This window comes from Pipistrellus kuhlii, unplaced genomic scaffold (genome assembly GCF_014108245.1).
Source record: "Pipistrellus kuhlii isolate mPipKuh1 unplaced genomic scaffold, mPipKuh1.p scaffold_m20_p_35, whole genome shotgun sequence".
Lineage (NCBI taxonomy): Eukaryota > Metazoa > Chordata > Mammalia > Chiroptera > Vespertilionidae > Pipistrellus > Pipistrellus kuhlii.
The window spans coordinates 4089855-4106746 of NW_023425535.1; the positions used below are offsets into that span (position 1 = coordinate 4089855).

At 37.6% G+C, this 16892-nt stretch overlaps 1 protein-coding gene across 2 annotated transcripts in view; it reads right to left on the reverse strand.

The window, feature by feature from the left end:
- BMPR1A (bone morphogenetic protein receptor type 1A) overlaps positions 1–16892 on the reverse strand; it is a 167349-nt gene that overhangs the window by 93612 nt on the left and 56845 nt on the right. For both annotated transcript variants that reach the window (XM_036461234.2, XM_045570699.1), the window contains one exon: positions 1059–1174. The gene's annotated coding sequence lies outside the window, so the exon portion shown is untranslated. The remainder of the gene's footprint in view (positions 1–1058; positions 1175–16892) is intronic.

The window sequence follows — 16892 nt, forward strand, 5'->3', positions numbered from 1 at the left end:
TCTCTGTCTCTCTCTAAATCAATAAAAGCATATCCTTAGCCTTGGGAAGTCTGCTCAGTGGTTAGAGCACATGTGTCAAACACAAGGCCCGCGGGCCAAATCCGTCCGCCAGGCCTTGCAATGTGGCCCGCACCGTGCTGTCATCACTGCACTCTGCTGCGTTTCCATCACAATGACAGTTTATGACTGTTCAGTAAACCATTCGGCCCGCGATTTAGGCTGGATTTTAGATTTTGGCCCCTTCTCTGATTGAGTTTGACACCCCTAGGTTAGAGTGTCGCGCCAAAGGATCAGGGATTCGAGTTCCAGTCCACGGCACATACCTTGGTTGCAGGCTTGGTCCCCGGCCTGGTCAGGTGAGTGTGGAAGATAACCAATCAATGTGTCTCTTTCACACTGATGTTTCTTCTCTCTCTATTTCTCTCTCCCCCTCCTCATTACCCCCCTTCTTTCTATGCTCTTTAAATATCAATGGCTAATTATCCTCAGGTGAGGAGCATTTTTAAAAAATGTCTGTCTTACCTATTTTTTAAAATATAGATCCTTGAAGAATTCAAACCTTACCTGATAATTTGAGGCTCAAAATGAATTTGAAAATAATGAATATAATTTCTCTGTACATATTGTTTTAGAATGATTTCTTTCCCCTATCCCTGGTTTTATTATATAAATTCTATCTTGAAAGATCTATTATTCTAAGATAATTTTATCCTAAAATTTAAATGTGTGAATGCTTTAGAAAACATTAATTTTTACATAATCTTCTATTCTTTATCAGAAATATACATACACACACACACATATAATTACATATATAACTTAATGCTTATTTTCTACAGTTAAAGAAAGTGTTATTAGTAATAAATATTTTTTATTCCTGAAGAGGTTCAACATTATTAGGAGAGGAGAATATATTATAACTACTTATGATTCATAAGGAAGATGATTAAAGAAACTAAATAAATTAAATGTATAGCAGTGATTTAGAACTATTTTAAATTGTTAAAAAATAATGTTTCACATTATTCTAATTATTTTCTTGAAAGTCTTTTCCTTACCTCAGAGATGTACTAAAGATAAAACTGTGCTTCCAATTTTCTCCAAGCAGTTTTGACCTATGCTTCCATCTCATGAATTCCAAGACAGTATCAAACTGATGCATATTTTCATAAATCTGTTTAGGAAAAAAGAACTTATTTCAGATTTTAAAAACTTTTGTCAAAAGGACACACATAAAAACAATACTAAAAATTCATCATTTATAAAACTATATATTTTCTATGTAAATTCAATGAAAAGTTCTACCATATTTTAGAAACATCACTTTATCATTTCCCAATCTCTACCAAAAGAAGTGTCCCATTTTGAGTATTTTTATATTTAAATAGGCTCTGGCCAGGTGGTTGGAGCATTGTTTGGTACACCAAAATATCTTGGATTCAATCCCTGGTTGCCCCCCCCCCCCCCCCGCCTCTAAAATCAATAAAAATATATCCTTGAGTGAGGATTTTAAAAAACTATGTGTATTTAAAACAAAAAAAGTAATATTTCTATGAAAAAAATTAGATGTAAAATTTCTGAAGTGGTTCAGGCCTTTGGAAAAAATAATCTCAAATGGAAAAAAAAACAGAAACATCTAGAAGCAGCACAAACATTTATAATTCTACAATATTCAGATTCCTTCCTAGGTAAAATATATTTGCACACCCAGCTAGTAAGCCTATTTTTTCACTTTTTTTCTTTTACTCCTCACTCGTGGATATTTTCCCCATTTTTTAGAGAGGGTGGAAAGAAGGGAGAAGTGCAAGAAACAGAGACACATCGATTGGTTGCCTCTTGAATGCACCTCTACTGGGGCTGGGGAATCTGCAACCAAGGCACGTGCCCTCAAACCCATGGGCCTCTCCTCTAACCGCTGAGCAACCAGCAAAGGCCCTCATTTCATTCTTTATCACAGTTTTAGTAAGCACTTTTTTTTTTTCCCCCCATTTTGGTCAAACTTCCACCTAGAATATTAGGAATTGTGAGGGTCAAGAATTAATTGCACAGCTCGGTCTAAATCAGATAGCAGCCTTTCTCACAGGCCAGTGTTCCCCTCAGCAGGCAGGCTGCCGCAGAGCTGTGCAAATCTTTTCCGTGGGCAGATTCCCTGGGAAAGCAATCAGGAATGCTCTGCCTGCATTCAGGAGCCTTAACAGTCTTCTCAATACACTAGTTAGCTACAACTTAACCCTAACATTTTTTTGGGTAAGACTCCAACCATCACTCAGAAAAATGATGCAAGGCAGGAATGGAGACTTGGTGTTAAGGTTTTTAAAATTATTTTTTTCTGAGACAGCCTTAAAAATTTTCCTTTATACTAAAAATAAGAATTGTTTCCATTTTAGAAATGGCATAAAGATTTTCCCCAAAACTCATTCTTTGCTAACAACTCCATTCTTCCCTAAGAGTGTGTGTGGAAAAATAAAGTGAAACAGATTAACCTTTTCTCATAAAGGTTAAAACAGTCCATTAAAGTGACGTATGTTTAAAAATATATGGACTGATTCTAATTCTACCAGATATTTACAATATCTGGTGAAATTAGAACCTGGGACCTTTTATCGATAGTTCGTAGGCTGACGCTCTATCCATTGAGCCAAACCAGTTTTGGTGACACACCAATTTTTAATGTGTATGCTTCTAGCACCAAAAATTCAAAATGCATGAGACAAGCCGAAACTGGTTTGGCTCGACTGAAAGGTCCCGGGTTCGATTCTGGTCAAGGGCATGTACCTTGGTTGCGGGCACACTCTCAGTAGGGGGTGTGCAAGAGGCAGCTGATCGATGATTCTCTCTCATTGATGTTTCTAACTCTCTATTCCTCTCTCTTCCTCTCTGTAAAAAATCAATTAGACAAAAGCTGATACAACTGCAAAGAAAAACAGATGAATCCACTAGTATAATTAAAGACTTCAACACCCCTCTCTAAGAAATGGGGAGATCCAACAGGCAGAATATCACCAAGGACACCACTGAACTAATAGCACCATCAATAAACTGGTTATAATTTATATCTACCATCTGGCAGAAGATACACATTATTCTCAAGCTCACTTGGGATATTCACCAAGACAGACCATACTCTGGGCCATAAAATATACCTTTAAAAAGGTAAAAGAATAGAAATCACATAGCGTCTCCTCTTACACAACAATGGAATTAAACTAGAATAAAAAACAGAAAAATATCTAAAAAAATAAAATATACTTGAAGATTAAGCAATACATTCCTAAGTAGCCAATGTACCAAAGAAGAACTCTCAAGAGAAGTTTAAAAGTAACTTGAACTAAATGAAAATAAAACTTTTCAAAATTTGTGAGATGCAGTGAAAGCACTGCTAAGAGGAAGTTGATAACATTAAATGCATATAAACTTTGTAATCTAAGTGGCCATCTAAAATAACTACAAAACAAAAAGCAAATTAAGTCCAAGCTCAGCAGATGAAAATGAATAATAAAATTAATGAACTTAAAGTAGAAAATAAATAAAACCAAAGCTGTTTCTTTGAAAAGATCCATAAAATTGATCAAAAAGAAAAATTACCTAAATTACTATATCAGTAACAAAATAGGGAATATCATACAAGTCCCATGATCATTAAAAAATATGTATCAAGGAATATAATGAAAAACCACAAATTAGATATCTTAGATGAAACAAACTAATTCCTTTAAAGGCACAATCTGTTGAAACTCACACATGAACAAACAATTTGAATAGGCCTATATTAGATAAAGTGAATCCTAATAATAATCTTCCAAAGTAGAAAGCAGCAGGCTCAGATAGGTTCTCCAGTGAATTCTAGCAAACATTTAAGGAGATATTATACCAAGTTTCTAAATTCTTAGAAGATAGAAGCCAAGAAAATATGTCCTAATTTAACTCATTCTGAGGCCAGCATTATCCTAATACCAAAATCAGACGAAAACATTACAAAAAAAGGTAACTACAGTCCAGTATCTCACATGAATACACACACACACACACACACACACACAGTGGCCCAGTGCACGAAATTTGTGCACATTAAAAGGGGATTAATTAGAGAAAATATTTTAATATTGCTATTTGCCCTTTCTCTACAGTAGAAGTGTCAGAGATGAAAGAAAATTAGTAAAATGTATATGAAAATCTTCCTCCTGTCAGAGTCTAGAGTCCTCAAACTTTTTAAAGTGGGGGCCAGATCATGGTCCCTCAGAGAGCTGGAGGGCCGGACTATATGAACTACTAATTCCTACTGTAACACCTCGGCTGCGCTCACTGCCCAAAAAACCTGGCGGGCCCGATCAGACTCCTCTGCAGGCTGCATGTGGCCCGCGGGCCGTAGTTTGAAGACGCCTGGAAGAATGTCACGGGACCGTGTCAATTCCCCGCCTACCTACAGCGCCTCCAAATCGTGCAAGACCCAGACCTGGCCAACCCCACACCTGTCAAGCCCCGTTGGGTGGGGAGGAGCAGCCTCAAGGCCCCTGTCAAGCCCCACTGGGGGGGTGAGCAGACTCAAGTCCCTGCTGATGGCTCATTAAGGCTTGTTACGGGAACGCGGCCACCGCTGTGGGTACAGCCATCTTGTGTTACAGAAACCCTGCCTCTGCTGTGGACACAGCCATCCTGTGTTATGGAAACCCCGCCTCCATTCTGGGTACCACCATCTTTGTGATAGTCAATTTGCATATTCCCTCTTTATTAGCTAGGATACAAAATTCCTGAACATAATATTATAATAGAATCCAGCAACATATAAGAATTATATATCTTGACCAACTGAGATTTATCCCAGGTTTGTAAAGCTGATTCAACATTTCAAAAGGTCAATTAAAACAATAATACATCACATCAACATACCAAAAGAGAAAAATCACAGGATTATATCAGTAGATGCAGAAAAAGCACTTGATAATATTCAACACCAATTCATAATAAGAATTCTCAGCAAACTAGGAAAAGAGGGGAACGTCCTCAATTTCATAAAGAACATCTATCAGAATTCTACAGCTAACATCACACTTAATGAGACATTCAAAGCTTTCCCACTAAGAATGGGAATAAGGCAGTGACATATCTATCCCTCTCACCCCTCTTTTCCACATCATACTGGAAGTCTTAGCTAATGCAATAAGACAGGAAATAAATGGTGTACGAAAACTATCTTTGTTTACACATAAGAGTCTATGTAGAAAATCCAAAACAATCAACAATAAAAAATTCCTAGAACTAATAAGCAATTATAGCAAGGTTTCAAGATACAAAGTTAATATACAAAAGTCAACTGGTCTCCTATGCGCCAACAATGAACAAGTAGAATCTGAAATTTAAAGCCTATCATTTACATTAGCATCCCCCAAAATGAAATACCTAGGTACAAATCTAACAAAATATGTAGAAAATCTATATGAAGAAAACTATAAAACTGATTTTAAAAATGAAAAAATAAATAGAAAGATAGTCTATGTTCATGGATAGAAAGAATCAACACTGTGAAGACATAAATTCTTCCTAATTTGATCTACAGAGTCAACACAACCTCAGAAAAAGGCCCAGCAAGGTTTTCTGTAAATCACGATAAAGTGATTTTAAAGTTTACATGGAGGTAAAAGATCCGAATAGTCAACGCAATACTGAAGGAGAACAAAAAGTTGGAGGGCTGATGCTACTCAACTTCAAGAATTAAAATAAAGCTACAATAATTAAGATAGGGTGGCACTAGCAAAAGAATAGACAATGGAAAAGAACAGATGCCTTAAATAGACTCAAATAATGTAGTCAACTGACCCTTAACAAAGGAGCAAAGGACATATAATGGAGCAAAGACAGTCTTTTCACCATATGGTACTGCAACAATTGGACATCCACATTAAGAAAAAAAATCTAAATACAGTCATTCCATTCTTCAAAGACTCATAATGGATCACAGATCTAATTGTAAAATGCAAGACTTTAAAAAAAATAACATAAGATAAAATTTAGGTGACCTTGAGTTTGGCAATGATTTTGTAGATAAAACACCAAAGGCATAAGCCATGAAAAAAATACCCAATAGGCTGAAATTCATTTAAATTTCAAACTTTCCTCTGCAAAAGTTAACATAAAAAGAATGAGGGGGAAAAAAGAGAGAGAAAAAAATTTTTAAAAATGAACAAAAAAGTAAATAAAGAGCATGAGAAGTCAATTCAAGTCTAGGAGATATTATTTACAAAAAAAAATACCTGAGGACAGCTATCTAAAATACAGAAATAACTCTTCAAACCCAACAATAAAAAAACTATCCAATTAAAAAATGAGTAAAAAGAAAAATAATAAAAAAACAACAACAGGGAGGACAGCTTAAGGAAGCTGTGGGACAACATGAAACATAACAATATTCGCATAATAAGTATGCCAGAAGGAGAAAAAAGTGAGCAAGGGATACAGAACTTGTTTGAAGAAATAATGACAAAAATTTCCCTAACCTAGTAAAGGAAAAAGTTGCACAAGGTCAGGAGGCACAGAGAGTCCCAAACAAGAAGAACCTTCACAGGCCCACACCCAGACACATCATAATTAAAAAGGCAAAAATTAAAAACAAAGAAAATTAAAATCAGCAAGAGAAAAGGAATTTGTTACCTACAAAGATATCATAAAGCTGTCAGCTGATTTCTCATCAGAAACTCTAGTTTCACCACTCATTCAATACAGTACTGGAAATCCTAACCCCTGCGATCAGACAAGAAGAAATAAAAGGCATCCAAATTGGAAAGGAAAAAGTAAAACTCTCATTATTCGCAGATGACATGACATTATACATAGTAAACCCTGAAGACTTCACCAAAAAAATACTAGATTTAATAAAGAAATTTGAAAAAATAAAGACTAGAGCAAATAAAAATGACATAGAGACTAGAAAAAAATTTAATGAAACCAAATGTGTGTCTTAATGGTGTATTTTTTATACATTTTAATATAATAATCAATTTTAGGACACATCGTTTCACACTTAACAACTATGAAATCAGGATCTTAAATCAATATCTTAAAAACAATATATCATTGTTTATCAGATATTATTTATTTATTTTTTAATGACACATAGAATAACAATACATCAATACCCATTATGTGTGTGTGTGTGTGTGTGTGTGTGTGTGTGTGTGTCTCTCTCTTAGGGTTGATAAAATACATTCCAAAATATACAGTTTAATAGACAGTTTAAGTAGAGAAAGAGATGAGATTGCTGGTACTAACAATTGTTTTCAGATACAAACCTTGTCAGATATAATAAATATGACTAGCAGATTGACTTCCAATTAAATTATCAGTTGATTAATGTTGCCAAGATCCTCTTAAACTTTAGCACTATTATTTTATATTTGCGTATCCCTCACTGTGTTGGACATTTTTCTTCCTAAACACGAAATTCTTCACCCAAATGCTGTCACTAAGAGATAAGAATCACCATCTGCACAACCTTGGGGTGCCTTAAGAGCTGCCCTAATTTCTTGTGCTTTGTACATTCACCTGTTCTAAAACCTTTCATTAGATTTGTAAAGCTATTAAAATTATTATTTAACTAATAGTTTATTTTGGATCCTATAAGATAAATGCTTTTTATTCAGCACTGTTCCTTCTACCATAATTATTCATTCTCTTATTTTTCCCTTTGGTCATTTCTCCAGTCCTTCAAAATTCTACTGATCTGGCTTTACAGAATCAGCTGTAAAATTAATTTAACAAATGGCACAGATTCTCCACTATATACATACCCTTTTCAAATCAAATTCTCATTGAAAATTAGTCAACTGTCCATTTTTATTCTACAAGTTAAAAAAGGAAGTTGCTGGCTGAAATGCATGAGACAAGCTGAACCTGGTTTGGCTCAATGGATAGAGCATCAGCCTGCAGACTGAAAGGTCCTGGGTTAGATTCCGGTCAAGGGCATGTACCTTGGTTGTGGGCACATCCCCAGTAGGGGGTGTGCAAGAGGCAGCTGATCGATGATTCTCTCTCATCGATGTTTCTAACTTTCTATCCTTCTCTTCCTCTCTGTAAAAAATCAATAAAATGTATATTTAAAAAATAAATAAATAAAAAAGGAAGTTGCTGGAAGTTATAAATTTCTGTGGGCAGAGCCACCAACTGGTAGGTTTCTAAGAAACACTTGTTCTAACTCCAGAAACCACAATGTACTTTGCCCACTCATGAGAAAATACACTGTCTTCTTTACCATCAATTAGAAAAATGTAGTGATACAATCCATAAAGAAATGTTAACATTTTCCTATCCCAATTCTAAAAAAATAAAATGCAAATGACTGTGGAAAATAATTGTGACTGCATTAAGCCACAGTATATAAAAGACCTTTTTTGTTTGCTTCATGTTGTGATACCAGTAAGCTTACTTTTGTTTATGAATGTTGAACTAAAGTGCAAATGAATTTGTGAATAAGTGCATTCAAGAATCAGGTATTTAAAAGTTAATTTACACTAAAAAATAGTAAGATGCAAATTGACCATCTCTTTGTGATGCCCACCAGCCAATCAGGTTTGGGTATGCAAATTAACCCAAGATGGCTGGTTAATTTGCATGTAAGGCACCAAACGGCCGGGGGCAGAACTGGACAATTGCATCATCATGGCAACGACACAGCCATTCCACACTGCCCCAGCTGCTCTGGGCCTCTGGGCAGCTTGGGACGGTTGAAAGGGAGCTCCAGCCAGAGCACAAGCCTGGCAGCCAGGGGAAGGAAGGTCCATTTTTGCATGAATCTTCATGCATCAGGCTTCTAGCAAATCAATATTACTCACAATGAGAAAATGGTTAAAATTTATATGTCAATATTTAGATAAGGTTATGAGTACAGAGGAGTACACATTTTTCAAAATGAATTGAAATATACCTAAGATTTGTGCATTTCACTCTATATGTACACATATATATTTTTAAACTTAAATCAGAATATTAAATGGGAAAAAGCAACAACAACAAAAAAAAATCCAGTGTGTTTGGATTAGAATTGGAGGCACTAAAATTATTTTTTAAAATAATGTATTTCCTAAATATGTTCCATGAAAGAGACTTGAAGCAATGACACCTGTCTCAATGAGAGCACCTAATGCTCAGATCTTGGTTTTTAGATATCATCTCCCCATTAAAGAGACTGGGCTCCTTAGAGACATGACTGATTTTGCCCCACAGATCAAGCAAAGAAGGTCCAACATGAGCCTGGAATGTTACTGTGTCAGGAAGTAAAATAAGGGCTCACACATAAAAGAAGGGGTCACAACCAAATGACACCAGAACCAGGATGAAAGGACTCCCACTGTCAAAATCCAGGATAATATGAACATCAAAAACGTAGTTTAATGGATTATAATCCATTGAAATAGAAGTCCATTAGTCCATACTGATGATAGCTAAATAGATTAAAGAAGTGGATAAGAAAGTGAGAAGGGTTCTTATAGTACAATGCAGAATAAATATGGAGCAACTGATGAAAGTGGAAAGTCACTGTTACAACTATAAATAGCAAGTACCAATTAACTCCTAAGGGGAGTGGGAAATTTTACAACAAAACAATTGCATGATCTTCAAATATCTCCCCACAGATTGCTTATTAGTAGTAAAGAAGTAAAGTGTAATGATACAGTGGAGAAACTGAGTAACACCTTGACCTGATGATCAAAATTTAACATTACAATGACAAGTAGGACAAGCATTTTATGTCTCTGAATTGATACCGGGAGAAAGGACACCACCATTTATGCAGAATTCTGGCCAGAGATGCATTAACTACTAATAAATCTAACAATGAAAATATGTCAGACAACTCCAAAACAAGAATTCTTATCTAATAATGGAGAAACATGTAAATTGACCGTACCTCCATTACGCCTACAATCAGAATATGAAAATTAACCCAACAAATACATTCCTGGGTCCCAGGAATCTCCTCGGCACCCAGATCACTCCCAGCTGGCCATCAGGAGGAGGCTTTAGGCTTGGGAAAGGGCCAACCCTGTGATCAGAGGTGCGGGAGTAGGTGGGGGGAATCCCTTCCCAAAGCTAAAGCCTGGGGTGGAGGCTTTAGGCTTGGGAAGGGGCTGAGCCTGTGATCAGAAGGCGGGTGGGGGGGGGGGTGGGGGGGTGGGTGTGTGGAGGAGGGGGAGAGACTCGGACCCCTTTCCTAGTCTAAAGCCTGGGTCAAAGGCTTTAAGCTTGGGCAGGGGCTAAGCCTGTGATCAGAGGTGCTGGAGGGGTGGGGGGGGCGGGAGCGGGGGGGGGGGGGGGGGGACCCCTTTCCAAACCTAAAGCCTGGGGTGGAGGCTTTAGGCTTGGGAAGGGGCCGAACCTGGGATCAGAGGGAAGGGGGGAAAAAATCAATGGAAACACCTCCTCAGGTGAGGATAGAACGAAAAGGAAAGAACTGTCATATCCTATGTAAGACACACCTTGAAAATGCTTAAAGAAAGTTGTCATTTTTTCATGGTGAAGGGACTGGAGTCCATATTGATGAAAATACCTTAGTGGCTGTGGTGACTGGCAGTGGCTGCAGCAGCGGGGTGATGGGGCTGGCGTCATCCCCTGATCAGCCTGGTCACCTCCCTCAAAGGGAAGCCAGACTGCAGCTTAGGTCTGCTCCCAAAAGGGAGGGGGCCTAAACCATCAGTAGGACAACTCCTGAGGACTCCCAGTATGTGAGTGGGGGCCAGACTGGGCTGAGGGACGCCCCCCTCCCCAGTGCACCAATTTCGTGCACTGGGACCCTAGTCCTATATAATAAAAGGCTAATATGCAAATCAATCAAAAGGCACAATGAACAGTAACTATGACACACACTGACCACTAGGGGACAGATGCTCAAATGAGAGTCATTAGCTCTCATTTTAGGATTAGGGAGACAGCAGGAGGGCCGGAGATTAGAACAAAGGTCACTCAGCTCCCCCGAGTTCCACAGTCGGGAACCAAATATTGTTCTCTTCTGCCTAACTTCCAGTTTTTCAAGACAAACCAGAAATTTGGACTTTCTTTTTGTGAAATCTCCTATTTTTTAATTATTTGCTACTAATTTTTAAAAATACAATATAATATGATATGTAAATAAAATATAATATGCCTGCAGGCCAAATCCAGCTCGTAGGTGGGGCCACCAGTTTACAACCTCCAGGTTAAAGAGTCACAGTAGGTTTGCTGAGTTCTCTCTCTCCTTGTTTTTTTTAGGTAGTTCTTCCCTCCACGCAGGGATATCACAAGTCTTTCTTTTTTTTTCTTAATATATTTTATTGGGTTTTTTTTTGCCCCCTCCCTCCCTCCTATACATACCCTCCTTCCCCAGAGTTTTATGTCCATTGGTTGTACTTATATGCATGTACACAAGTCCTTCGGTTGATCTCTTATCTCCCCCAGATCTTCCTCCCCTCCCCACTGTAATTTGACAGTCTGCCTGTTGCTTTACTGTCTCTATATCTGTCTCTTGGTTCATCAATTTATAATGTTCTTTATCATCCACAAATGAGTGAGGTCAAGTGGTGTTTCTCTTTCATTGATTGGCTTATTTCACTCAGCATGATGTTCTCCAATTCCATCCAGGTTGCTGCAAATGATGAGAATTCCTTCTTTTTTATGGCAGCATAGTATTCCATTGTGTAGATGTACCATAGTTTTTGGATCCAATCATCTGCTGACGGGCACCTAGCCTGTTTCCAAATTCTGGCTATTGTAGATTGTGCTGTCATGAACATAGGGGTGCATATATCCTTTCTGATTGGTGTTTCTAGTTTCTTGGGATATATTCCTAGGAGTGGGATTACTGGGTCAAATGGGAGTTCCATTTTCAGTGTTTTGAGGAAACTCCACACTGTTCTCCACAGTGGTTGCACCAGTCTGCATTCCCACCAGCAGTGCACGAGGGTTCCTTTTTCTCCGCAGCCTCGCCAACACTTGTCGTTTGTTGATTTGTTGATGTTGGCCATTCTGACAGGAGTGAGATGGTACCGCATTGTTGCTTTGATTTGCACCTCTCGGATAATTAGTGACTTTGAGCATGTTTTCATGTGCCTTTTGGCCTTCCTTCTGTCTTCTTTTGAAAATATTCTATTTAGGTCCATTGCCCATTTTTTAATTGGATCATTCATCTTCCTTTTATTTAGTTGTATAAACTGTCTGTAGATGATGGAGATTAAACCTTTATCAGTGGTATTATTTGCAAATATGTTCTCCCACACCGTGGGCTTTCTTGTTGTTTTTTTGATGGTTTCTTTTGCCATAAAAAAGCTTTTTATTTTGATGTAGTCCCATTTCTTTATTTTCTCTTTAGCTTCCATTGCCCTATCAGTGAAGAAGTTCTTTTGGCATACGTCTGAGATTTTGCTGCCTGTGGATGCTTCTAGTATTTTTATGGTTTTCCGTCTGATGTTTAAGTCCTGTATCCATTTTGAGTTTATTTTTGTGAATGGTGTAAGTTGGTGATCTAGTTTCATTCTTTTGCATGTGTCTGTCCAAATTTCCCAACACCATTTATTGAAGAAACTGTCTTGACTCCATTGTATATTCATGCCTCCTTTGTCAAATATTAATTGAGCATAGTGATTTGGGTTGATATCTGGGTTCTCGATTCGATTCCATTGATCTATATGTCTGTTCTTGTGCCAGTACCAGGCTGTTTTGAGAACAGTGGCTTTGTAATATAGTTTGAAGTCTGGTATTGAGATCCCTCCTACTTTACTCTTCTTTCTCAGGATTGCTATGGCTATTCGGGGTCTTTTATTGTTCCAAATGAACTTTTGGAGAGTTCTTTCTAGGTCAGTGAAATATGCCGTTGGTATTTTAATGGGGAGTGCATTGAACCTATAGATTGCTTTAGGAAGTATGGACATTTTGATGATGTTGATTCTACCAATCCATGAACATGGTATGTTCTTCCATCTCCTTACATCTCCCTCTATCTCTTTTTTCAGTGTCATGTAGTTTTCCGCAAATAGGTCCTTTACTTCCTTAGTTAAATTTATTCCTAGGTATCTTAATTTTTTTGGTGCGATGGTAAATGGAATTGCTTTTTTAGTCTCTGTTTCTGCAGTTTCTCTGTTGGTGTATAGAAAAGCCATGGATTTCTTGGCATTAATTTTGTATCCTGCTACATTGCCAAATTCATTTATTAAGTCAATTAGTTTTTTAATGGAGTCTTTTGGTTTTTTTATGTACAATATCATGTCATCTGCAAATAAGGATAACTTTACTTCTTCTTTTCCAATTTGGATGCCTTTTATTTCCTCCTCTTGTCTAATTGCAATGGCTAGTACTTCCAGTACTATGTCAAACAGGAGTGGCGAGAGTGGGCATCCCTGTCCTGTTCCTGTTCGTAGAGGGAATGGCTTTAGTTTTTGCCCATTGAGTATAATGTTGGCTGTGGGTTTATCATATATAGCTTTTATTATGTTGAGGTATGATCCTTGTACTCCCACCTTGTTGAGAGTTTTTATCAGAAAAGGGTGTTGGATTTTATCAAATGCTTTTTCTGCATCAATTGATATGACTATATGATTTTTATCTTTCAATTTGTTTATGTGATGTATCACGTTTATTGATTTGCGGATATTGTACCATCCTTGCATTCCTGGAATAAATCCTACTTGGTCATGGTGTAAGATCTTTGTGATGTTCTTCTGGAGTCGATTTGCTAGAATTTTGTTGAGGATTTTGGCATCTATGTTCATGAGGGATATTGGCCTGTAATTCTCTTTCATTGAGTTGTCTTTATCTGGTTTTGGTATTAGAGTGATGCTGGCTTCATAGAAGGAGTTTGGAAGTGTTCCTTCCTCTTGTATTTTTTGGAATAGTCTGAGGAGGATAGGTTTTAGTTCTTCCTTGAATGTTTGGTAAAACTCTCCTGTGAAGCCATCTGGCCCTGGGCTTTTGTTTGCTGGAAGCTTTTTGATGACTGTTTCAATTTCTTCCCAAGTCACTGGTCTATTGAGATTTTTAGATTCTTCCTGATTGAGTTTTGGAAGTTTGTATTTTTCTAGGAATATGTCCATTTCCTCCAGGTTGTTCAGTTTGTTGGAATAGAGTTCTTCGTAGTATTTTGTAACAACCCGTTGTATTTTGGTGGGGTCTGTTGTTATTTCACCTCTTTCATTTCTGATTTTATTTGGGTTCTCTCTCTTTGTTTCTTGGTTAGCCTGGCTAGAGGTCCATCTATCTTGTTTATCCTTTCAAAGAACCAGCTCTTGGTTTTGTTGATCTTATGTATTGTTTCTTTGGTCTCTATGTCATTTATCTGTGCTCTGATTTTTGTTATTTCCTTCCTTCTGCTTACACTGGGCTTTTCTTGTTGCTCTTTTTCTAACTCTTTGAGTTGTAGAGTTAGATTACTTGTTAGCCTTTTTTCTAGTTTTTTGCAATAGGCTTGTAAGGATATGAACTTCCCTCTCAAAACTGCTTTTGCTGTGTCCCATAGATTTTGGATTGTTGTTTTTTCATTGTCATTTGTTTCCAGGATGTTTTTAATTTCTTCCATGATTTCTTTGGTAACCCAGTCCTTGTTTAATAGCATGCTGTTTAGTCTCCATGTGTTTGATTTTTTTGGGTTATTTTTATTGTACTTAATTTCCAGTTTTATGGCATAATGATCTGAGAAGATGCTTGATATGATTTCTATCTTCTTGAATTTGAAGAGACTTTGCCTGTGTCCCAAAATGTGGTCTATCTTTGAGAATGTCCCATGTGCACTTGAGAAGAATGTATATTCTGTGGCTTTGGGGTGGAATGTTCTGAAGATGTCAATTAATTCCATCTGGTCTAGTGAGTCATTTAGGATTGATATTTCTTTGCTGATTTTTTGTTTTGATGATTTGTCGAAGGGTGACAGTGGGGTATTAAAATCTCCTACTATGATTGTATTGCTATTAATCTCTCCCTTAATGTCCTCCAGCAGTTTTTTTTTAATGTATTTGGGTGCTCCTGTATTGGGTGCATATATATTTACCAGGGTTATTTCTTCTTGTTGGATTGTTCCCTTTAGTATTATGAAGTGGCCTTCATTATCTCGTTATGTCCTTCACTCTGAGATCTAATTTGTCAGATATAAGTATTGCTACCCCAGCTTTTTTTTCATTTCCATTTGCCTGGAAAACTTTTTTCCATCCCTTCACCCTCAGTCTGTGTGCATCTTTTTTTCTGAGGTGGGTTTCTTGTAGACAACAGATGTATGGGTCTTGTTTTCTTATCCACTCTGACACCCTATGTCTTTTGATTGGAGCATTTAATCCATTTACATTTAATGTTATTATTGATAGGTACTCATTTGACGCCATTTTTATTCTATACCTGTGTTCCTTCTTCACTTCCTATTTCTTTATTTTTACAGTAGACCCTTTAGCACAGGCGTCCTCAAACTTTTTAAAGTGGGGGCCAGATCACAGTCCCTCAGAGAGCTGGAGGGCCGGACTATATGAACTACTAATTCCTACTGTAACACCTCGGCTGCGCTCACTGCCCAAAAAACCTGGCAGGCCAGATCAGACTCCACATGCGGCCCGCAGGCCGTAGTTTGAAGACCCCTGTTTGCATTGTTGGTTTGGTGGATATAAATTCCTTCAGTCTTTTTTTGTCTGTGAAGCTCCTGATTTCCCCTTCAATTTTGATTGATAGCTTTGCTGGGTACAGTATTCTTGGATTCAGACCCTTCCTTTGCATGACTTTGTATATTTCATCCCATTCCCTTCTGGCCTGATATGTTTCTGTTGAGAAATCAGTTGCTAGTCTGATGGGGGTTCCTTTGTATGTCACTTTCTGTCTCTCTCTGGCTGCTTTTAAGATTCTTACTTTGTCGTTGTTGTTTGCCAATTTAATTATAATGTGCCTTGGCATCTGTCTTCTGGGATTTATTTTGCTTGGGACTCTGCGAGCATCTTGGATTTGTGTGGGTTTTTTCTTCTCTATCTCAGGAAAGTTTTCTGTCATTATTTCTTGAAATACTTTTTCCATGTCTACCTCAGTTTCCTTTCCTTCTGGAACCCCTATTATTCGAATATTATTTTGTTTTGTATTGTCCCAAAGCTCCCGTAGGCTCTCCTCCTGCTTTTTAATCTTTTTTTCTAGAAGCTGCTCTAATTGGGTATTTTTTTCCATCTTGTCTTCTAGCTCACTGATGCAGTCCTCTGCTTCATCTAGTCTACTCTTGATGCTTTCTATTGAGTTCTTCATGGTAGTGATATCATTTTTCATTTCTTCTTGGTTCTTCTTCAGTTCCTCTTGGTTCTTCTTCAGTTCCTCTTGGTTCTTCTTTAATTCCTCTTGGTTCTTCTTCAATTCCTCATGGCTCTTCTTCAATTCCTCATGGCTCTTCCTCATTTCTTCTTGGTTATTGTCAAATTTCTCTTCCATTCTTTTTAGCCATCCTATGATCATTATTCTGAATTCTTGCTCTGGTAGGCTGCTTGCCTCTGACTCCTTTACTTCCTTTTCTGGTGATGCCTGCTTTTCTTTCATGTGCGGGCTATTTATTTGTCTCCCCATGGCCTCTCTTTTCAGGATGTCTGGTTATGTGGTGTTTCTTCTCCTTTAGATTTCCGCTGTCCCTCAGCTGCCAATCAACTTTCCCTGAGCAACTCAGACGCTGCTTTTTTCTGTTCTGGGACCGGAGTCAGAACAAGTCCCTCTGTTGGGTCGCCATCCACAAGTCTTTCTATGATATACCCAACTCACAGATTCAGAGGAAGGTTATTGACCTACCACCTTCACCAAAGCCACTAAGCAACTCTCTTTTTAAAGTATTCTACCAGGTTGACATATTGATTACTAGTTTGAGAAGAAAAATAAATTCACCTTTAAATTTAGAACTGCTCTTGGAAGTTTTCTTATATCTACAAAAGTATGAC